The sequence below is a fragment of the Equus przewalskii genome, chromosome 31 (genome assembly GCF_037783145.1).
Source record: "Equus przewalskii isolate Varuska chromosome 31, EquPr2, whole genome shotgun sequence".
NCBI lineage: Eukaryota > Metazoa > Chordata > Mammalia > Perissodactyla > Equidae > Equus > Equus przewalskii.
Window position 1 is genome coordinate 2,346,647 of NC_091861.1, and position 24,727 is coordinate 2,371,373.

Genomic DNA, 24,727 nt, shown 5'->3' on the forward strand with positions numbered 1-24,727 from the left:
GACTTTGTAGTACATTTTGAAGTCACGGAGTGTGATACCTCCAGCTTTCTTCTTTTTTCTTAGGATTCCTTTGGCTATTCAGGGTCTTTTGTTGTTCTGTATAAATTTCAGGATTTTTTATTCTATTTCTGTGAAAATGTCGTTGGAACTTTGATAAGGATTGCATTGAATCTATAGATTGCTTTAGGAAGTATGGACATTTTAACTATGTTATTTCTTCCAATCCAAGAGCACAGAATATCTTTCCATTTCTTGGGTCTTCTTCAATTTCTTTCAACAATGTTTTATAGTTTTCGGTGTACAGATCTTTCACCTCTTTGGTTAAGTTTATTCCTAGGTATTTTATTCTTTTTGTTGCAATTGTAAATGAGGTTGTATTCTTAATTTCTCTTTCTGCTACTTTGTTGTTAGTGTATAGAAACACAACGGATTTTTGTGTGTTGCTTTTGTATCCTGTCTCTTGTATGCAGCATATACATGGGTCTTGTATTTTTATCCAATTGGCCACCCTGTGCCTTTTGATAGGAGCATGTAGTCCATTGACATTTAAAGTAGCTATTGATAAATATGTATTTATTGCCATTTTGTTACTTTTTTTCTGGGTGTTTTAGTAGTTCTTCTCTGTTCCTTTCTTCTTCTCTTGCTCTCTTCCCTTGTGGTTTGATGGCTGTCTTTAGTAATACGTTTGATTTCCTTTCTCTTGTTTATTTGTTTATTTATTACAGGTTTCAGGTTTGTGATTACCATGAGGTTCATATATAATATTCTACATATATAGCAATCTATATTGAGTTGATAGTCCCTTTAGTTTGACCTCTTTCTAAAAGCTCTACTGTTTTGCTCACCTCCTCCCACATTTTATGTTTTTGAAATCATATCTAATCTCTTATTTTGTGTGTGTCTATCCATTACCCTCTTATCATTGAAATAGGTAATTTTAGTACATCTGTCTTTTGACCTTCTTATTATCTTCAGAGGTTGTTGATCTGCTGCCTTTACTGTATTGTTGCCTTTACCAGTGATTTTATTGCCTGTTTGTTTGTTTGATAATTTTCTTATTCCTATTTGTGATCTTCTCTTCCCCACTTAAATAAGTCCCTTCAGCACTTCTTGTTTCTTGGTGATAAACTCCTTTAATTTTTACTTGTGTGGCAAACTATTTATCTTTCCTTCCATTCTGAATGATAATCTTGCTGGACAGGATTTTCTTGGCTGTAGGTTTTCTCCTTTCAGCACTTTAAATATGTTGTGCCAGTCCCTTCCAGGCTGTAGGGTTTTGGCTGAGAAGTCTGCTGATATCGTTATGGGCTTTCCTTTGTGTGTCACTTGTTGCCTTTCTCCTGCAGCTTTTAGGATTTTCTCTTTACTTTTAATTTTGGGCATTTTAATTATAATGTGTCTTGGCATGGGCCTCTTTGGGTTTATCTTGTTTGGTGCTCTCTGTGATTCCTGTAGTTGGATATCTGTTTCCTTCCTTAGGTTAGGAAAGTTTTCAGCTATTATTTCTTCAAATAGATTCTCTTCCTCTTAGTCTCTCTCTTCTCCTGAGACACCTATAATATGAATGTTAGTGCACTTGATATTGTCCCAGACTTCCCTTAGATTGTTCTCGTTCCTTGTAATTCTTTTTTCTTTTATCTGTTCAGCTTGGGTGATTTCCTCTAGTCTTTCATCCAGCTAGCTGATCCATTCTTCTGTATCACACTTCCCAACCCTCTGGAGCATACCCAGTCACCTCACTGCAGAGGGCCCCACCTTTCCATCACTGCTCCCCACAGTTTATGTGCTCCTCACAGAGGCCCTGCCCCACAGAGGCCGACACACTCACCTGCCTGTAGAGGATTGAGGCGCCCTGTCTATGCAGGCCAACAAGTAGCCTGAGGGCTTGCTGTTGGGTGGGGCCAGTGCCTAGGGTGGGCTGCCTGCCCTGGCTGAACTGGATTAAATCTGCACTCTAGTGGGTGTGGCAGAACCCCTACGCTAACAGGCCAGGGGGAGAACTCCAATAGCATCTGTGTCAACATGCCTGTACTGGGTCACAACAATGGCTGCCACCAACGTCTCAGTCTCTGGAGAGGTCTCACCTCTCACCAAGATGCACCCAGAGCCTACCAGGTGAGTCTCTTTTCACCAAAGGACTGTACACCTTTCTTTCTGGTGATTTTAGGTTGCTCTCTGAGACGGCTGAATTTGTGCATGGGCCCTTTAACAGCTGGGTTTTCCCACTTATGTCTGATAGCTGTTCTGGGGGTACTCCCCATTGTAGTTAATAGCCAGCAAAGCCACATATTACGATACTTGTCTCAGTTGTGCTGAGTCTGAAGGATGCCTATAGCAGTAACATGCCCCAGCTAAGGTCCCAACTCCTCTAGGGAAGGCTGCATACCTAAGGGTGGCTCCCACCCCACTGGCTGTTAAGCTCTGCCACTCACAAATTTGACTTTTTTCGTCTTCAGAAAGAATTTATGCCTCTTCCACCTCAGTCAGAAATGTCCTTTGTTGTGGGTGTTCTTTTTATCTAGTTTTCAGTTCTCTCTCTGGGGTAATTTTTCCAAGAATAGTTGTAACCTGATTGTGTTTATGGGAGATGGTGAGTTCAGAGTCTGCCTATGCGACCATCTTGATGAGATCTCCTGCAATAAATATTTATTGAGTGCAAGTCTCAAGTCTCTTTACCTCTTCTTGAGTATGTTATAGCTTGAAAGACTGTAATATTTGACCACATTTGTACACTCAAGGCAAAGGGCCAGAAAGCAAATAACACATGCTAAAATATTTCTGTTAAATTTCAAAATTATTGATCTCTTCATACAGTTTTTTTGCTTGTTTCCCCTATTATGGAAGACATGAAGTAAAGAGCTAACAAGGTTGGTAAATAGGAGAAAAGGGACATACACTATAGCTTAGTTTTTGTCCAAAGTTTTGGTCTTAAGGAGGGTGTAAGTTCTCATTCCAACACCTTTATTATAGATAAATAATCTGAGGCCCAGAGCAGTTAAGTAATTTGCCTAGGTCACAGAACGGAACAGTGGTCCTACTCAGAATACACTGAGGTTTTCTGATTTTTAGATCACAGTGCTTACATGTAGACTCATTCATGTGTACTGAACTGCAGAACCTAGTACATGGCTTTTTTTAGACACATATAATCAAGTGGATTTTTATACAATGTGTTACCCTGTTATTCTTGTTAAATGACTATTGACTCTCAAAATCCCTTCCTAGAAGAACAATCAGTCTACACATGAAGTAGCACATATGTGCTAATGAATTGGGCCTCCTGGTGGGCTGAGTCTCAAGAGAGGAAGTTTCTAGGCTACCTACATGCCTCAGGGACTTGCCAAGGAATAATAACTCTGTAACTGAGCCATGGGAGTTTCTGGAAATACAGGCATTTGCTGACGGTGGGACATCTCCCATTTGGGTTTGGCTGTAGCCCATGTATACTCTTCTAGGAGAGAAAAACATGAGTGTGCTCTTGGTTAATCTATTTGAATTCACTGTATATTTGTAGCAGAATTTTATTCAAAGATTGAAGTTTGGAACATATGAATACATTTGAAAAATGGGATCTTCTATCTTGGGGCTCAATTCCAAAGTTATGAATCTGGAAACAGAATCTAGAGATTCCGGTGATCTCTCTTGTCCTTTCAATATGAGCTCTTACAGTAGAAGGGTTGTTGAAAGCTTTTTTGTCGGAAGGAATCCAAGAGCCTATTGATTGAGTTGCACATTTTATCTATCAGAACTTTACTTTAAAACCATAGAAAGCAAATAAATGGAGGTATAGCCACCTTAATAAACATGGACAGAAGCAAAAATATGTAATTTAAAAACATGCTGAGTGAACAGAAAGATAGTTTTATGGCCAAACTATTTTATGTAACAAACTGACAGTGGAGAATTAAATGTGCTAGTTTACTAGGGTTTCCTAGCTGTAATCTATCATTTACACAGAAATTTTTGACTATACGCCAATGGATGGGCTCAGGAAGGGCTGGACATAACAAAGATGCTTATTCCGTGGTGGTCAGAGAGTCCACAGTGGGTCACGATCACTGTCAGGTCGTGTGGATAAATTTTCTTCCTCTGTATAATGCACATTTAAGCATAAATGTCACCTTTCCCAGAAAACAGTTTCCCATCCTTTTAGGTTAGATCTTTTTAGAAACTTGTCTTTCCCATAGAATTTTGTCTTTATCTCTTCAGATCATTTATCATGCTATATTGAAATTACATATGTCCTTGTCTGACTCTCTTCTTCAGGCCAAATATTGATTCTTATTTTTTGTTGTGTCTTTAGCATTGCACTTAATATTCAAAAAATCCTTGTAGATGAAATAAACTTATGAATAAGAAGTGTATACACATGTATACACAACACTGAGAGGAATCGAACACATAGCTAAGAATGGCAGATGCTGTGGGAGTTCAGATGAAGGTGGTAACACTGAAGTTGGGCCCTCTGAGAAGCTTGGCGAAAGGAATTTGAGTGGGTTGCTGGGCCTTGAAAGATGAGTGGTAGGATTTGGATCACGATTAGGGAAGAGGAGGAAGGCCTCAGTCAGAGGACCTGGCGATGAGTCCGTCCTGAACCTCTGTCCTTGGCCATGCCTATCGGGTCAGATCCTGGGAGGGTTCACTTTTACTCTAAGCTTCTTTCTCATCGCCCCTGTTGTGTGTCACCCACAGGGACAGCACAGCCTCCTTCAAATTTTCCTAGGAGCATTTGCCAGGCCATTGCAATCATATCTTCTGCTTGTGTGTGTGTGTAGTTCTAACTGCTTATTCCCCAAAGAGGATTTAATCATCTCTCCGCCTCAGTGACTTCATCTCATTTTGAAACAATGTAAGATGTTTTCTCCAGCTACACTACTTAGGTTCTCCTTGCTCTGTTTTCCCTCTCCAGTAATTGTATTGCTCATAGAGAGGACAATCTGATAGCACAGAAAAGCCTATAAATAAACTTAATTATCACTATATTCCTCCTGCCTCTCCATGTTACTGAGTAGAGAGAGAAGACATCTCAAAATAAATGACGACAACGATGTCTGTTAATAAATAAGAGTTCCAGTCATTTCACTGCCACCCTGGAGGCAATGAAAGAGGCAGAATGCCTCTGGCGGCTCTCAACACCACACCAGGTGCGTGCCTGGCTCACCAGCGGGAGGTGGAAAATGAGAGTTGGCAAGGAACCTGCCTTTGAATGAAAGGCGTTACTGTGCGCAACCCTGAGGCAAAGCAGGAGATGGGAGTGGAGGGGGCTGCAGGGCCGGAATGCGGTACATTCGGACTGGACCCCGCCCTGCATTAAGAGAAACTCTTCCCTCTTTGACGGGATGAATCAATATAATAAACAAATCAGGGCAGCATCCTAGACAATTGGTTGCCAGGGTCATTGCACAGAGTATGTTAACTAACACATGCTTTTATTTCTTCTCCCTTCCTATTGGCTGAGCTTAATACAGTAATACATACAATTACGTAAAACCATTAATGACAATACTCTGGCTATTTTTTAGCCATAAGCAACTGGAGGGGGAAATGCAAAGACGAAGATCTGAATATGTTCTGTTGGTGCTTCTGGGGCACAGCCAGGGTCCCAGAAGGAGCCGAGAGGGAGAGAAGTTTAGGGATGAACTAAAATCAGCTCCCCCTTTGTGAACAATGCAGCAAACACTGTGCAAGACAAGGGTTGGCAGGAGGACAGAGGTCCTGGTGTTGCTTGGGACCCGGATCTCCAGTAGCAAACTGGACTTAACTTCTCTACACCTTTTGTCTGTAAGTACCCCCCGGCTTCAAAGAGGTGTACTAAAGATAATATTCAGCAAAACTTTAGAAACTAAGGTATAATACAAGTCAGGCGGAGCTGTTACTAAGATCCACTCAGCAGCCAACCATTTAAGGTCTGAAATAAGGTCAGTTGAGGCAAAATCCAGTTTTTGTATGAGAGCCAAGAAATCTTGGCAATTAGGTGCAGAAGAACCAAATACATTTTTTCCCCAAAGTGATAGCTCATTTATTAATGCATTGATTTAAGCCACAATGTAAATAATTCTAAGTGTGTGCAGCTTGAGGTAAAAGAAACTTTTCTATTTTAAAATTTCCATTAACGGTGCTTACCCTTTGTCCATGAGTCTGTTTTGTTTGGTTTTTGTAAGTAAACAGCAGAGAGGACTTCCCATCAGGGAGAAGAGCAGGCCTCTAGCGTTCGGCAGGTGTGTTTGGGAGAAGGGTACTAGGGCGTTTGCTTTGAGTCCTCTGACCTTGACCTTGAGCTTGGACTCCTACCCAGGACTTTATCTGCTTTCACTTTTCCCCTCGCAGGTAACCACAGATTCGTGCCAAACAAGGTCACTATGTGCCCAGCTGAGGCATTCAGGGCAGGCACACTGTTTCTGATTGTATACTGTTGCTGTGGTCTGATGGGTACAAAGCAATGAGTTGATGCTGCAGAGATGCACCTGGACCCCTCCTTCCTGATGAGCTCCTGAGCTCAGCACTTTTCAGAGGTGGAGCATATCCAGATGGCAGCTTCTAAAGAACCGAGCCCAGCACCTGAATCAGCCCTGTTTTATGCTCAAAACGCTTGGTGCCAGGACCTCTCAGTCAGACGCTGAGGTGAGAGAGCTCAGCAGCTGTTGGCATGGGACTTCCAAGGTCTGACTTGCTGGGCTCCGTGCTGTGACACGAAGGAGGACAAGGAGAGAATCTGGCTTTCTGTAACTCAAAGGAAAAAAACTCTGCTTGCCTCAGACATGGAGGAAGATTTAAAGGCTATTTTAAGGGGTTCAGCTGAGCTAGAAGGGTCCAAATTGAATAACTGGACCCACAGCTGTTATTCCTGAAGAAGCTTTCACTCACGTAATTACCTCCCCTCACACTGGGCTCTGAGAACATCCCAGATTTGGTTTGAAAAGATTGAAATGCTTTAGCTCCCATGGGATTGAGAAACTTAATCCCATTGGGAATACAAATTAATGGGTCCAGTCATTCACCCAGCAAGGACACCGAGCACTGCTCCATGCCCAGCTCTGTGCTCTGGGAATGTCTAGTGCTGTGCTGAGAACAGAGAAGCAGCGGAATCATAAAATGAGATGACCAGCGCTATGACTGGGCAAACAGAGGGACTGTCTCAGGAGTTCAGGAAGGGCCTTTAATCCAAGCCGGCTCTGAAAAAGGGCTTCCCCAAAGATGACACCTGTGAGCTGGGGCTGGAGCAGGGGAGCCAATTGGAGGGGAGATAGGCAGGGCAGAGGGGGAGGCTGTGCACATACTCAGGGGTGAGAGAGCTTGGACAGGCACGACAAACCTGAACTCGCCACATGCTCAGAGTGTGCTGAGACCTTCTCCTGGCCTCTGCGGGCCGATGGCTCGAGAGCCGGCAGTGTCAAAGGTGTGTTTTGGGATGCCCTTAGGACACTGTTTGCCAGTAAGGTGATGTCTCTTTATAGTCTTGTGATTCTACTGTCTTTTGCAATCCTAAGTATTTCTGCATCTCAGACATAAATGCCACATTCATTTGTGTTCCAAGCAAGGGAAATTTGGGGGTCCAAGGTAATTTATAAGAAAGCTTTGGTCTATTAGATATGTTTGGTTTGAATGGAAGTAGAGAGAGAAGAGTGTTTCATGAGATGTCAGAAGATTAGAATTTAAATCCTGACTCTGACAATTACTAGCACTTCAATCTGTAAAACAGGCTTAATAATACCCAGACTCTCTTTCTTATAAATAATAATGGTATCAAAATGAAATGATCTTTCTCAAAGTTCTTTTTAGTTTTTGGTGAGGAAGATTTTCCCTGAGATAACATCTGTGCCAGTCTTCCTCTGTGTTGTATGTGGGATGCCATCACAGCATGGCCTGATGAGTGGTGCCTAGGTCAACCTAGTGCCTGGGATCTGAACCCGTGAACCACGGGCCCCTGAAGTGGAGCATGGGAAATTAACCACTGTGCCACTGGGCCAGCCACTAAATATTTTATTTACTTTATCTCATCTCAGAGCACTTTGAGAGGGGCCAGCCTGGTGATGCAGTGGTTAAGTTTGCACACTCCACTTCAGTGGCCCAGAGTTCATGGGTTCAGATCCCAGATACAGACCTGCACACCACTCATCAGCCGTGCTGTGATGGTGTCCCACATAGAAAACAGAGGAAGATGGCACAGATGCTAGCTCAGGGACAATCCTCCTCAAGCGAAAAGAGGAAGATTGGCAATGAATGTTAGCTCAGGGTCAATCTTCCTCACCAAAAAAAAGAAGAAAATAAAATATGTGTAAAATTTATTACTAGTTTTATTTATTATTAATTACACTTTTAAGGTGAGCAATATGAATTTGATTTACTATAAAATCTTGTTTTCAACATTTTTTGTGTAGTAGTCTGAAGATCTTGTTGTTAGCTCAGTTTATTTCATTGGTCAGTATTAATGGCTGGAAAAGATATCAGAGATTCCTAGATTCAAATGGAAGCTGGGCATTCTTGGATGAATGTACTAAGTCATGATATTTCTTTTCTTTATTTAAAAATTATTTTATTGAGGTCATATGGCTTATGACATTGTGTAAATTTCAGGTGTATGTTATTATATTTCAGTTTCTGTATAGATTGCATCTTGCTCACCACCAATAGTCTAGTTTTTATCCACCACCATACATATGTGACCCTTTACCCTTTTCACCCTACTCCCAACCCCTTTACCCTCTAGTAACCACTAATCTGTTCTCCTTATCCATGTGTTTATTTTCCACATATGAATGAGATCATACAGTGTTTGTCTTTCTCTGTCTGGCTTATTTCACTTAGCATAATACCCTCAACGTCCATCCGTGTTGACACAAATGGCACAGAAATAAGGATATTTATTTTCAATCATTTTCATTAATTATCTTCATGCTTTTCTTGAAATTCACTTAGTAAATTTCTATCTTCCTGGATGTCAATCAGTAACCAAGCAAACTAGTTGGAAGGAGCTACATTGTGATATTTCCAACAAATAAATTAAAAACTCACTAAGCTGCTTCATTTGGAAGATTGTTTTTAACAAGTTGGGAAATTTGGACTCCAAGTTCAGTGTGCAGAAATGAGAGGCCTTGTAAGTGACATGCATTGTTTTAAGTAACAAAATTTTGAAACAATGGAAATATTTCCAAACATCAGTTTTTCAAATGTTCTCATCATTACACTTGTTTTTTCTCTTGAAAATTAGTTTTTCTCACTCATTTCTTGAAAGTCACCTTTTGCAGGGAAGGGACAAATTAACTGCATTTGTTTTAAGCATTTTTGTCAGGAAGCATATCACTAACTTGTCATGACAAAATGGTTAAACATTTGAAATACTTGTATTTTGGTAGGAGAAAAATGTGTAACTTATTATTGCCAGTCTCAATTCATATATAAAATATTAGCAAGACTTAATTTTTTATAATCTTGGGATATTATCTGTATACAAAATTTCCATCATTTCTTCCCATGCCCTGATGAATCGTAGGGCTGTGCATAGCCTACTTTAGAGCCACTGCTCTAATAGTTGAGAAAAGTGCAATTTTCCCCGCCTGTTAGGAAGCCAGGAAATTTCTACTGATGGGATGGCATGCAGTGGGAGGGTTTGGGTCCTGTCTTCTTCCTTTGTTGAGTAAAAAATGTCACAGAAGACGATGGGTGCTCAACCTCCCCTCTCCAGCCTGTGTTTATGTCACAAGTCCCTGGACCACCCAACTCCAGTCTTCAGTGAAGGCACTTCCTTCTTCCCCGTCTACCGTTCTCACTCTCAGCCTTGTCTCCCACCCCAGTGCTCTCTGTCGGTTCTCAAGATGTCAGTGTTTTTCAAAAGCCATCACATTCACGAGACTAGTCTTAAAATTCATTGCTAATTAGGAGCAGAGGGCCCACAGTTTTGTGAGCCAGAGTTTCCTCATCTGTAAAGAAGATTCAACTACATTTTAAAGGTCTCTTCTATCTTTAAGAATCTTTCTAAATTTAATGAGTCTCTCTGAGCAAAGATGTACCAACTCATAGTAACTTGAACGCTTGCACTAGTTCCCCTATATTCTCAATATAAATATTTTTTACTGAATTGTAAGTTAATTCATGTTGTAACTGCTGAAAATATTTACTGAAGACTATAGAAAACCTGTGATCTTCTTTCATTGAGTATTCTCACCACTTTCCTTCGTTCTAATATTTGACACACACAGAATTAATCTATGTGTTTCTTGTGCTGCATAACATTTAAGTAGATTCAAGCCCATTATTATTGACCTTGCTTACCATTTATATGACATTTAACGTTTATGAATCGCCATTACAATTACTTGAATGAACAGAATTATAACAGCTGCTAACATGAATTTCTCCTTAGGTTTTGGCAAAAAAAGAGTTTAATAACAATAAAACATCTGATAATGACAGTGGCAATAATAATTTGCCTTGGCTTAGAATCATATTCTTTGAAGTGGAGGTGGATGCATTCGTTATGGATACTACTAGTTGTGTTGACGGAAAGGAAAGTGTGCTTCTGAGAAACATAACAAAAAATCAGTAACGGATATCTATTGAGTGTCTGCTGCAAGGCATCATACTCTGTGCGTATAAATGTTTGTTCAGTCAGTAGGTTAGGGACTAGGAGTATTCAGGCAGTAGAAGTACCATCTGTCCATGGTGTGAGTTTCAGTGCTGATCTGAGGACTTGGGTCTCTTTAGATAGCCTGGAGCCTCTCCAGGTGAAATTTTGAATCCTGTCCTCTAAATGGTCTTCCAAGATGATGATAATTCAGGATTAGGTGAGAGGACCCCTGCTACTTTAGCTGAAATCATACAAACCAGAAGGTGATTCAGCTCCTTGAAAGTGCGTAAATGGGTGGATTTACCGCCTTCACTTGTTTTAGCACTGAAATCCCCCCATCCAGGGAAATACTTCAGTTCCAGGCAAACCAGGATGTGTTGATCACTCCAGGTCTAGTTGAGTTTTGAGGAATAAGAAGTGAATGTGGATTTTGTTAAATTGCTAGCAGCTTCTGCTAAACCAGCTTAGATTTCACAGGGTCCAGCATTAATTATGTCTCGCAAACACCTTCGGTTCCCTTCTTGCCCACCATCACATTCACCCAGCAAAACCTCAAACTTGGTTGAGCCTAACAACTGCACACTTGTACCTGAGTACCTAGAGGTTGCTAGAGACAATCACATAACCTTTCTCACTCTTCTTACTGTAAATCTCAAATGTGTATTTATATTTCCATTCCATCTCTGCAATTCTCCAGTAACTTCACTTTCTCACTCTTTCAGAAGCCCACTGCACACCTTTCCTATCTCCCCCTACCAACACCCATTCTCCCTATTATCAGTTGTTGACCGACTCGTAATTCATTGAAGAAAAGTAGATGCAATTATATGTCAATAATCTCATCTCTCCCTGTTGAATCCAACAGTCTACCTGGCTCTGTACGTAACTCTGCCTTCTCTCTTGCTATAAGGCAAAATGAATCATTGCTCCTATGACAGGTCAACCCTTACACCCTTGCTCTGATTCCATCCTTTCTCTCCAACTTGAGAAGTGTTCTCTGGAAATTTTTTTATTTCTCTATTATTTGATCATTTACTCCCTTTCTACTGGCTTGTTCACATCAACATTCAGAAAATAATAGCCATATAAGCAATTGTTTTTTGAGTCCCACTTGCCCTTCAGCTGCACCCATTTCTCTGTTTCCACTCAGGGAAAAACAATTAACTCTACAAACTTTTGTTTATTTATTTATTCATTTATTTATTTATTTATTTATTTATTTATTTATCTTTTGAGGAAGATTAGCCCTGATCTAACTACTGCCAATCCTCCTCTTTTTGCTGAGGAAGACCAACCCTGAGCTAACGTCCATGCCCATCTTCCTCTACTTTATACGTGGAATGCCTACCACAGCATGGCTTTTGCCAAGCAGTGCCATGTCTGCACCCGGGCTTCCAGCCAGCAAACCCCAGGCCACCGAGGAGCAGAACGTGCGAACTTGACCACTGCACCACTGGGCCAGCCCCTACAAACTTTTACTTTCCCCTCTCTCAACTCACCCCTTTGGCATCAGTCCCCACAAGCCTCTTGAAACAGGTCTCACTAGCATCAGCAGTGACTTCTCTGTTGACAAATCCAATAGTGAAAAATTTTTCCCTCATTTTATTTGACCTTTCAATAATATCTGACACAGTTGTACCTCCTGTCTTCTTGAAACATTTTTTGGTAGATTTGGTAGATAGCACAATAATCTGGATTTCTTCCTGCCTTGGTGCTGTGCCTTCTCACTTTCCTTTACTGGCTTCCCCTTTGGGTGATTTCTAGCCATTGCCGTGCTCCAGCGTTCCATTTGGGGCCCTCTTCTTCTCTATCTATGCTTTCTTATTATGTGATTGTACCTTGACCTTGGCCTTGAATATCTCCCACAGGCAGATACCCCCAAATACGTAACTATTAGCCTTGATCTTCAACTAATTCCAAAACACAGAATGCCAATTGGATGTCTAATAAAACCCTCAAAACTCACAGTTAAAAAAATGCATGTTTGATGCTTCTCTACAAAGTAGATCCTCTCAGTAAATGGCAACATCCATCTAGTAGCTACAGCTAAAAGCCTAGGAATAAACCATGATCCCATTTTTTACTTTACCTTACCATCTTTTAATTCATAAACAAGTCACTTCTGACTTGAAATATAGCTTGATCCCAACTATTCACCACCTCTCATACCTCAGCCCAGATTCAAACCACAATCATCTCATTCTGGAATGATCATAACAGCCCCCAACTCAATTTTCTGTTCTCACTCTTGGCCCCTTTATAGTCCATTCCCTTTATAGCTTCCTGAATTTTATATCTATCTATCTATCTGAGTGTTAATTACAAAGAAATTCAAGTCATATCATTTCCCCTGCCTCAAAATCCTCAATGACTCCAACAGCAATAAGAATAAAATCCAGACTTCCCGCCACAAGAAGGTAAGCCTCCCTGTGATTTATTTCTCTTTTTCTTCTGTTCACCCCACTCAAGCCACACCTTCTTTCTTTTTGAAATTTGAACACATCATAATCATTTCATAGGTTGATTTTTCACTTGTTGATGATTTCCTTTACTTTGCAGAAGCTTTTTAGTTTGATTTAGTCCCACTTGTTTATTTTTGCTTTTGTTGCCTTTACTTTTGGTAATAAATTTAAAAAACTATTGCCACGACTGATCTCAAGGAACTTACCTCCTATGTTTTCTTCTAGGAATTTTATGGTTTCAAGTCTCATATTCAAGTCTTTAATCCATTTTGAGTTGATTTTTATATATGGTGTAAGATAGGGGTGCAGTTTCATACTTTTGCACGTGGCTGTCCGGTTCCCCAACACCACTTATCAAAGAGGTTATCCTTTCCTCATTGTCTCCTTGCCTCCTTTGTCATAAATTAATTGACCATATATGCATGGGTTTATTTATTGGCTTTCTATTCTGTTTCACTGATCTATGAGTCTGTTTTTATGCCAATACCATACTGTTTTGATTATTATAGCTTTGTAATATAGTTTGAAATCAAGGAGTGTGATGCCTCTAGCATTGTTCTTCTTTCTCAAGATTACTTTTGCTACTCATTATCTTTTCTGATTCCATCCAAATTTTAGGACTATTTTTTCTATTTCTGTAAAAAATGCTGTTGGAATTTTAATAGGGAATGCTTTGACTCTGCAGATCACTTTGGGTAGTATGGACATTTTAACAATATTAAATCTTCCAATCCATGAACATGGAATATCTTTCCATTTCTTTGTGTCTTCTTCAATTTCTTTCATCAATATCTTACAGTTTTCAGTGTGTAGATCTTTCACCTTCTTGGTTAAATTTATTCCTAAGTATTTTATTCTATCTGATGCTATTGTAGATGGGATTATTTTTTAATTTTTCCTTCTGATAGTTTATTGTTAGTGTATAGAAATGCAACTGATTTTTATGTTGATTTTCTATCCTGCATCTTTAATGAATTTGTTTATTAAGTCTAAAAGTTTTTTGGTTGTCTTTAGAATTTTCTATATATAATACCATGTCATCTAAAAGTAGAGGCAGTTTTACTTCTTTCTGACTTGAATGCTTTTTATTCCTTTTCTTGCCTAATTGGTCTGGCTAGGACTTACAGTACTATGTTGCATAAAAGTGGTGAGAGTGGGCATCCTTGTCTTGTTTCTGATCTTAAAGGAAAAGCTTTTCACCACTGTGTAAGATGTTAGCTGTGGACTCCTCATATATGGCCTTTATTTTGTTGAGGTATCTTCCCTCTATACATAGTTGTTGAGAATTTTTATAAAAAGATGTCGACTTTTGTCAAATGAATTTTCTGCGTCTATTGAGATGTTCATATGATTCTTATCCTTCATTTTGTTAATGTGGTATATCACATTAATCGCTTTATGGAAGTTGAACCATCCTTGCATTTGTGGAATAAATCCCACTTGATTATGGTGTATTATCCTTTTACTGTACTGTTGAATTCAGTTTGCTAATATTTTGTTGAGGATTTTTACATCTATGTTCATTGGGTTTATTGGCTTATAATTTACTTTTATATAGTATCTTTGTCTGGTTTTGGTACCAGGGTAATGCTGACCTCATAAAATGCATTTGGAAGTCTTTCCTCCTCTTCTATTTTTTGGAGGAGTTTGAGAAAGATTGGTATTAATTTTTATTTAAATGTTTGGTAGGATTCACCAGTGAAACCATCTGGTCCTGGACTTTTGTTCTTTTGGGGGGTTTTGATTACTGATTAAATCTCATTACTAGTAACCAGTCTGCTCAGATTTTCTATTTCTCCATGATTTAGTCTTGGTAGGTTGCATGTTTCTGGGAATTTATCCATTTCTTCTAAGTTATCCAATTTGTTGGTGTGTAATTGTTCATAGTGATCTCTGATGATCCTTTGTATTTGTATGGTATCAGTTGAAATATCTCTTCTTTCATTCCTAATGTCATTTGTTTGAGTTCTTTATCTTTTTTCTTGGTAAGTCTAGCTAAAGGTTTGTCGATTTTGTTTATGTTTTCAAAAAATCATCTCTTAGTTCTTTGATTTTTTCCATTGTCTTTTTAGTCTCTATTTCATTTATTTTGCTCTGTTTCATTTATTTTGTTGTTTCCTTTCTTCTGCTAATTTTGGCTTAGTTTTTTCTCCTTTTTCTAGTTCCTTGAGATGTAGACTTAAGTTGTTTATTTGAAATCTTTCTTTTTTCCTTAAAGTAGACATTGATTGCTATGAACATCTCTCTTAGAATTGCTTTTGCTGCATCCCGTAAGTTTACATATGTTGTGTTTCAATTTTCATTTGCCTCAAGATATTTTTTATCTCTCTTTTCATTTTTTCTTTGATACATTAGTTGTTTACTAACAGGTTGTTTAATCTCCACATATTTGTGAATTTTTCCGTTTTCTTCTAATTGATTTCTAGTTTTATATCATTGTAGTTCAAAAAGATGCTTGATATAATTTCAGTCTTCTTAAACTTATTAATACTTGTTATGTGGCCTAACGTATGATCTACCCTGGAGAATGTTCCATGTGCACTTGAGATAAAAGTGTATTCTGTTGTTTTTGGATGGAATGTTTTGTGTATGTCTGTTAAGTCTATCTGGCTTAATTTGTAGTTTAAGTCCAATGTTTTCTTATTGATTTTCTGTCTAGATGATCTATCCATTGTTGAAAGTGGTGCTTCATATCTGTTAATATTTGTCATATGCACTTATGTGTGCTTATGTTGGGTGAATTAATATTTAGAAATGTTATAGCCTCTTGCTGGATTGACCCTTTTCTCATTATACATTTCCCTTCCTTGTCTTTGTTACAGTCTTTGGCTTAAAGTCTATTTTGTTTGATATAAGCATGGCTACCCCTGCATTCTTTTGGTTTCCGTTTGCCTGGAATATCTTTTTCTATCCCTTCCTTTTTAGGGTCTGTCCTTACATCTGAAGTGAGTCTATTGTAGGCAGCACATAGTTGGGTATTGTTTTCTTTTATTAATTCAGCCACTCTATGTCTTTTGATTTGAGATTTTAGTCTACTTACATTTAAAGTAATTATTTGTAGGTGTGGACTTACTATTGACCTTTTGTTAACAGTTTTCTGGCTGTTTTGTTGTTCTTTTTTTTATTTCTTCCTCTCATTCTCTTCCTTTGTGATTTGATGATTTTCTGTGGTGGTATGCTTAACTTTGTTTCCCTTTATCTTTTGGGTATACCTGCAGGATTTTGCTTTATGGTTACCACGGAACTGACACAAAATATCTTAACAATTTATTTTAAGCTGGTAACAACATAACTTCAAACATATACAAAAGATCTACATTTACACACTTCCCCCCCACATTCTATGTTTTTGATGTCAAAATTGACCTATTTTTACATTGTGTATTCATTAACAAATTATTGTAGTTATAATTATTTACAATATTTGTGTCTTTTAATCATCATACTAGACTTATAAGTGATTTAGCCATCACCATTACAATGTTGGAGTTTTTTGAAGTTAACTATATGTTTACCTTTACAACAGTGAGGTTTATTCTTTGATATGTTTAGAGTTACTAATTAGCTTCTCTTCGTTTCTGCTTGATGAAGTCCCTTTAACATTTCTTGTAAGGCCAGTCTAGTAGCGATGAACTATTTTAGCTTTTGCTTGTCTAGAAAATTTCTTCTCTCCCCCTCAATTCTCAAGGACAATTTTGTGGGCAGAGTATTCTTGGTTGGCAGTTTTTCTTTTAGCACCTTGAATATATCATGCTATTCCCTTCTGGCCTGCAAGATTTTTGCTGTAAAATCTGGCGATAGTATTATGGGTATTCCCTTGTACGTAACAAGTTGCTTTCTTTTACTGCCATTAAGAATCTCTCCTTTTTTTTAACTATTGATATTTTAGTTATAATTTGTCTTAATCTGAGTCTCTTTGGATTCATCTTGTTTGGTATTCCTGAATCTGGATGTCTGTTTCTTTCCCAAAGTTGGGGAAGTTTTCAGCCATTATTTCTTTAAATAAGCTTTCTGCCCCTTCTTGCTTCCCCTCTTGGATCCCTATAATGTGTGTATTGTTTCCTCAGTCCCTTAAGCTGTCATCACTCTCTTTCATTCTTTGTTCTTTGGTCCCTCTGATTGGATGAATTCTACTGCCCTATCTTCAAGTTCACTGATTCTTTCTTCCACTTGATCTAATCTGATGTTGAATCCCTCTTTTTTTTCAGTTTACTTATTTACTTATTGTATTCAGCTCTGTGATTTGTCTCTGTTACTTTTTAAAATACTTTCTATCTCTTTATTGAAGTCCTCACTTTGTTCATCCATTCTTGTCCTGACCTCAGTGAGCATCTTTATGGTCATTATTTTGAACTCCCTGTTAGGTAAATTACCTATCTCCATTTCATGAATGTCCATTTCTTGAGTTTTATCTTGTTCTTTTATTTGGAACACATTTGCTTTGTTTCTTCATTTTCCTTGACTCTCTGTGTTGCTTTCTGCACATTAAATACAATAGCCTCCTTTCCCAGACTTGACAGGGTGGTCTTATGTAGGTGATGAACCTCATCTATCAGCCTGGCCTGAGCTCTTGGCTGCCTTTCAAACCTTTGTGATTGTCCAGGGAGGCTTATTTGCTTTTGGTGCCTCCTATTAGTTGAGGATGCCAAAACTGTCAGTCTGCAAATGGCTGGAATGCCATCAGCACCTAGGCAGTTTGCTTGGAATCCAGACCCTTAGGCAACAGCTGGGAAAGTATGTACTTAGGACCCTTTGAGGGAGGAACTGGGAGATGGGTCTTATTGACTGCTCTGTCTGCACTTGGCCCAGGTGTATAGCCATAGTGGGTGCTCTTACACTCAAGGTCTATTTTTTTTATACAGTGCTGTTGGACTTTTGAAGGCTAGCCCCACTAGCTAGTGTAACCAAGCAATCCAGAGGCCCATCCCGGAGACTGCAGCCATAAAAGCTGTGATGCCAGACATGTGTACAAGCTCCTTCTAGGGAGATATTGGCAACTTGGAGCAGGTTAGAGGGAGAGGGCATGAAATGTGTCCACAGGCTTCCCTGTTCTCTGGGGAGGATGGCACTCAGGCCCTAGATGGGTGCTAAATTAGAGGCCTGACCTTCAAGAGGCAGCTTTTAATGCATGCAAATAGATCCATTTTAGGGAAAGACTGGGAGATGGGTGTTTTTGGTCTGCTCCCTCTGGGCTGAGCCCTGGGGAAATAGTCAGGGTGAGTTCTCAAAAGCCCGTTAAGAACTATTTCTTTGTTTGCTATAGTCTTGTGGGTCTCATAAAGGCAAGCTTTCATTGGCTTTTAGAGCTAGGTGCTTGGTGGCCTGTCCCTCAGGTAGGAGTTTTAAGAGCTGGGGCACTAGATTTGAGTTCCAAACTCTTCGCTCCTCAGGGAGAAGCTGAAAACTGAGAGTTCCTTCCCCACCCCCATCCTCAGTTGTATGGAGCTATGCTGGCAGTGGGTGTTATGGTGAAAGTATGTTTCAGCCTTTCCTACCCATTTTGATGTGGGTATTTTCTCATCTGCCCAATGTGTAGGAGTCACTCAGCTAGTTTCTGGATTTCCTTCAGAGGAAATTACTTCATGTGCAGCTGTACATTCAGCATGTCCATGGGAGGAGAGGAGTTGAGGAGCCTCTTATGTTGCCATCTTAGACCAGAACCCTAGAAACAGGTCTGCATCATATATTTTGTGACTTATAAAGAGAATCTTTGTCGAGATTGTGAAGATTTTCAATTCCAGGAGTTTTATAATTTTAGCCTTTATATTTATGTCTTTAATTCATTCTGAGTAAATTTATGTTTATGGTGTGAGATGTGGGCAAAGATTTATTACTTTTTTTTGCATACAAATATCCAACTATTTCAGCACCATTTGTCAAAAAGCTTATCCTTTCTCCCTATCAAATTATCTTATCACCTTTGGTAAAATTGTTTTTAGACCAGAACTTTCTTTGATGATGGAAACACTCCATTTTGGTGCCGTCTGATATGGTGGCACTAACCACAGGAACTGTGTGTGCTTGAAGTACAGCAGGAACTAAATTTCTAACTTTATTCTAATTTTTGTGCCATCACGTCAATTCCAACTCTTAGCAACTCTGTGTATAGCAGAATGGAATCCTGGCTGGCCTTTTTGTGCCATCCTCTCATCTTCTGGCACTATGTCAGATGATGCTCCACTGCTTTTCATGGCCAATTTTTTAGAAGTGGGTGGCCAGGTCCTTCTTTCTAGTCTATCTTAGTCTGGAAGTTCTGAAACCTGTATACCATGGGTAACCCTGCTGGTATTTGAAATACCAGCGGCATAGCTTTCAACATCACAGCAACAGACAGCTGCCACAGTATGACAACCGACAGACAGGTGGTGTAGTCAATTTAATTAATTTAAGTTTACGTTTAAATAGCTACACGTGCTTAGAAGCTACTAGATTTAACAGCACAATTCTGAATCTCTCTTTTATTGCATTGATTTCTATTCCTATACCAATGCTAAACTATTTTAATTACCAAAGCTTTATAATAAATCTCAAAATCAGGTAGTAAAGTCCTCCAACTTTTTTTTTAACTTTCAAATTGTTTTTCCTATTTTAGGTCATTTGCATTTCCATATATATTTTAGAAGCAGCTTATCAGTTTCTACAATAATAGCCTGCTAAGATTTCCATTTGGATTACACTAAATCTACATGAATTTTGGAAGATCTGGTATTCTGTTCCATGAAATTGTATATTCCCCCATTTATTTAGCTCTTCTCTAATTTCTCTTAGCAATATTTTATAGTTTTCAGAGTACATCTTGAACATAATTTATTATATTTACCTATAAGTATTTTGTGTTTTTTAATATTTAGAAATGGTGCTATTTAAATTTAGTTTTTTTATTGCTTCTTTCTAGTATGTGGAAATGCAACTGATTTTTCCATATGACCTTGTAGCTTGTGATCTCACTAAATTCACTTATTTGTTCTAGTACCTTTTTCATTGATTTCTTAAGATTTGCTACATATACAGTTACATCTTCTGCAAAAAATGACAGAGGACCTTGGTTTCTGATCCAGCATGTAAGAAGCTTGGAAATTATCACTCCATTCTAACTAGTACTAAAAAACTGAATAAACTAAAAATCAATACTTCTTAGATCCACCAGAGAATTGAGATCACAGGGCAAACTGCTGCCCCACAAATGGGAGAGACTGACAGGCAAACATAGAGAATCACAACTTACTGGAGCAGAAACCTCCACCAGAACTGTACCGAGGCAGAAAAGCCTAAATGTAATTGGTGAATTTCTGGATGCTCAGTGCGGACAGGTCTGAGAGCCAAAAACTCTGGGGAAGGGGCAAGTCTCATGGGAGCCCCATGCTTTTGTGAGTTTTACCTTCAGGAGCTCTATCAGGCTCTCACAGTCAAGAGCAGAGAGTAATCCCTCATGCTCCTGGTTGGGAGAGGGGAACGTAACCATTCTGAAGTACAGCAGAGGATTCTGGTTTTCATAATAAGACCTTTCCTCAAGAGAAACTATTTTACCAGAACCTAACCTGTTGGGGTTCTTTTCAGAGCCTAACTGACCTGGGGGAAGGGAAATGCCCACTCCAGCCCTCTCGAGTCATCCCATCCCATCTCAGCAGGAGGAGGAAAATGATAAGCACTTGTGAAAGGCACAGCCCAAAGGCACAGGCTCACTAAAAGGCTGAAACCTAGTGAGGACTGTAGAAATCTTCCCCGCACCCCTCATCTTACCACCGCTGTTAAAGGCCTTTTACCCAATAATCCATGTCTGGCTTTCAACCAAAAATTACAAGGCATACTAAAGGCAGAACACAGTTTGAAGAGACAGAGCAAGCAGGAGAACTGACCCAATATGGCAGAGATGTCCGACTTATCATAGTGTAAATTTAAAACAACTATGATTAATAGTCTAAGAGCTCTAAAGGAAAAGGTAGACAACATGCAAAAACAGATGGATAGTGTAAGTAGAGAGAAGGAAATTCTAAAAAAGAATTTTTAAAAAGGCAAGGGATAAAAAAAAATCTTAACAGAAATGAAGGAGACATTTAGTGGGTTCAGTAGATGAGACATGGCTGAGGAAAGAATCTCTGAGCTTGAAGATATGTCAATACAAACTTCTACAACTAAAAATCAAAGAGAAAAAAGATTGAAAAAAATTAGAACAGAATATTTAAGCACTGTGGAACAACTACAAAAGGTGTAGCATATATGTAATGGGATTACCAGAAGGAGAAGATAGAAAGAACCAGCAGAAATATTTGAAGCAATAATGAGTGAGAATTTTGCCAGAATTAATGTTAGACACCAAACCACATATCCAGGGAGCTCAGAGGATACCAAGCAGGATTACTATTCCCCAAAACCCCATGTAGACAAATCATATTCAAATTGCAGAAAATCAAAAATAGAAAAAATCTTGAAAGAAGCCAGAGGGGAAAAAATTCTTACCTATAAAGGAGCAAAGATGAAAATCATATCTGACTTCTCCTTTGAAACCATGCAAACAAAAATATTGTGGAGTGAAATATCTAAAACATTGAGAGAGGGGCTTGCCTTGTGGCCGAGTGGTTGGGTTTGCGTGCTCTGCTTTGGCGGCCCAGGGTTTTGCCAGTTCAGATCCTGGGCGTGGACCTAGCACCGCTCACCAGGCTGAGGTGGTGTCCCACATAGCAGAACTGGTGGGACTTGCAACTAGAATATACAACTATGTGCTGGGGGCTTCGGGGAGAAGCAGAAGAAAAAAAAGAAGACTAGCAACAGATGTTAGCTCAGGGCCAATAAGATAAATAAATAAATAAAACATTGAGAGGGAAAAATGACCAACCTCTAATTCTGCATCTGAGAAATTAGCCTTCAAAAGTGAATGGGAAGTAAAGAATTTCTCAAACAAAAATTGAGGGAATTTGTTGTTGGTAGATCTCTCTGGCAAGAGATGTTAAAAGAAGTTTGGAAGGAAAATGCTGCAGTAAGAATCTTGGATCTATATAAACAAAAAAGAGCATTAGGGAAGTAATAAGTGAAGGTGTAGGGTACACAAAAACCTATTTTTCTTACTTTTAATTTATCTAATAGATAACAGTTTGTTTCAAATAGTAGCAATAGCGTATTCAATGATTACAGTTTACGTATAAGTGAAATGAATGATAGCAATGAGACACGAGACAGGAGGGAGGCATTAGGAATTACTGGGTTACTCCAAGGCACCGGCGCCCCTGTGAAGAGGGAGCGCCTGCCTGATCACGCCCGCCGCCTGCTCCTCTCGTGCCTGCTGCACCGTCTAGTCTCAGCGAATTGGCAGATGCTTGTACTCATGAAATTCCCCTCCTTTGCATCTTTTTTATTTTAAATTTTCCAGAATTAAAAGAGAAACTTTATGGTCTGCAACCATTTCAGGAGGGAAGGAATAGTTTACTTCTCCACTAAATTATACAGGAATTTCCTGATTTGACAACAAATGCAGGCCCTATAACACAAGACATATCTTCACCCAAATTGAGAGTCTTGACTCTTCTCATGTAGCAAGCAGTGGGGCCCAGCCGTATACTGTGTCTCTGCCCCCAACCTCTGAAAAGCCTGTCTTTGCAGTGTTTTCCTTCTCTAACTCTGTCCAAACAACTAGAATTCATTTATACAGATTAATGTTCTTTCTTGACTCTTCTTCCAGGTGCAGTCACTTGGGAAGATTGCCTTTTGTGTTTCCTTCTTTTCCAAAAGCTTCTAAAGCAATTTAACCAGTAGGAACAAAACTAAAATGATGGCTTTTGAAAATGAGCCCCACTACCCTGGTTTGGCTATGCTCATATCCTTCCTCAGTGTCTCATTCTAAATCTTGTGACTCTTGATTGGAGTGACAAATGGTGTCACTCAATGATTGCCCAACATAAAAAATTAATGAACCGTTCATTTAAAAGTTTACTTTCTTGTAAATATAGCATCCACCTCTCACCATAGAATGTCCTTAAGAATGGAGAAGAGCAGGGAATGCACTGAGGATTGAAATTGGTGTACACTACTATTCTTACAGTTTTAATTTTTTTATTTTGAAATAATCTAAAATTTACAGAAAAGTAGCAAGTATAGTACCAACAACTTTTGCCCCTGAACAATTTGAGAGTAAGTAGCAAACATGATGCCCATCACTGCTTTCTAATTTAGTATGTTTTTCTTACAAACAGGAACATCCTTTTATATAACCACAATACAACCATCAACATCAGGAAATTAACAGACCCCATTCAGGTTCCACCAATTGTCTGAATAACAACAGGACGATCAGGCTTGTGTTGTACTTTCCATGCCCCAGCCTTGGTTCTAAAATTCAAAGATCCCTGGACCCATTTAGTGAAGAATGGCGTTTAGAAACCAAGCATTGTGTTCTACGCGCACCCATTACCTTTGTGGTGTTGCTGCTCTCAGACTCTCCCAGGAGACAGAGCTAGGATATGTTCACAGATATAAGCACACATTTATATCTACATTTATTTCCAAATTTAACTATTTATACTATATGAACATGAGTTTACATCAATACCTCCAATTTAATCAAATACTACAGAGTTGATTCCTGTTTTCTCTCTTTCCACATTTATACCTCTTTTGTCTAACAGTGAGAAAACTGCCTCCCATTAGGCTGAACATATTTACTTCTTTGATCAATCCCCCATATGTAACCAATCTCCTGTCACCGCCACCTCTTCTCCCACGCTGATGCTGTCTTCACTCTGCTGAAGCTAACTTGTGACATGCTGCTGTCTGCCTTCCTCACCCCATTTGTCCCTCTAACATCCCGACCTGGGATGTTCTTCCTTATGGTGCCTTCCTCGCCCTACTTGGTGATAAATTTTTGAAGACGATTTTCCGAGAGAGTCCTGTGCTTTGGATCCTTCAAGCCTAGTTCTCTGGGCATTCCAGTGATCTTCAAAGCTCATTGGTTCAACATGGAAAAGAATAAGTAAATAATAGTAGCAATTCAGTAGAAGTTATGTCAAGCTTAAAGTGTGCTTCTTTATGGAAAGGGGAAATAAGCTATGACCAGTCATTCTCTTGTTCTGCTCTTAATAAAACTAAGAGCTTCTACTCACCTGTTGTCAGGAACAAATGTTGGTGGTAATTCCTCTTGTGACTTCCTACACAGCTGTCCTGATACACTGGTACATCTAAGAGGAAAGAACCAGACAAGATGATTGGGAAAGATGACAAGGACAGATCCACTACATAGGTCACAACATACCAAGAAGGTGTATGGAGCTGCTAGAAAGGGAAAGGTTGATATGTTTCTGGTAACCTCAGCAGGAGTTCCTGGTTCTTTATTCATAACCGAATTCCCTATCTTAAAAAGGTTCTGAATGCAACTTCACCTCCAGTAGCTTCTCTTAGTTTGAATTTGTAGTCTCTCCCACTTCCAAGGACACAAATTCAGTGTTATCTTTTAGAAGTAAAGCTTCTGTAAATTCCTGAACCAGACGGAGGGTGATTTCTTGAAAGAATCGATGATGTTAGTGAGAAAGCAATGTCTTTGTGCTCGTTCAATGAAACAGATTCATAGCATTGGCTTTAGGCACTGCCGTGATGATGTTCACATTCTAATTTTAATTTACCAGCATTTTCCCTTTGTGACATGTCACCAAAGTCTTTAGAGACAACTTCTGGAAAAATCTCTCATAGTGCTTCCTGGGTGAGGCATGGTTGACCT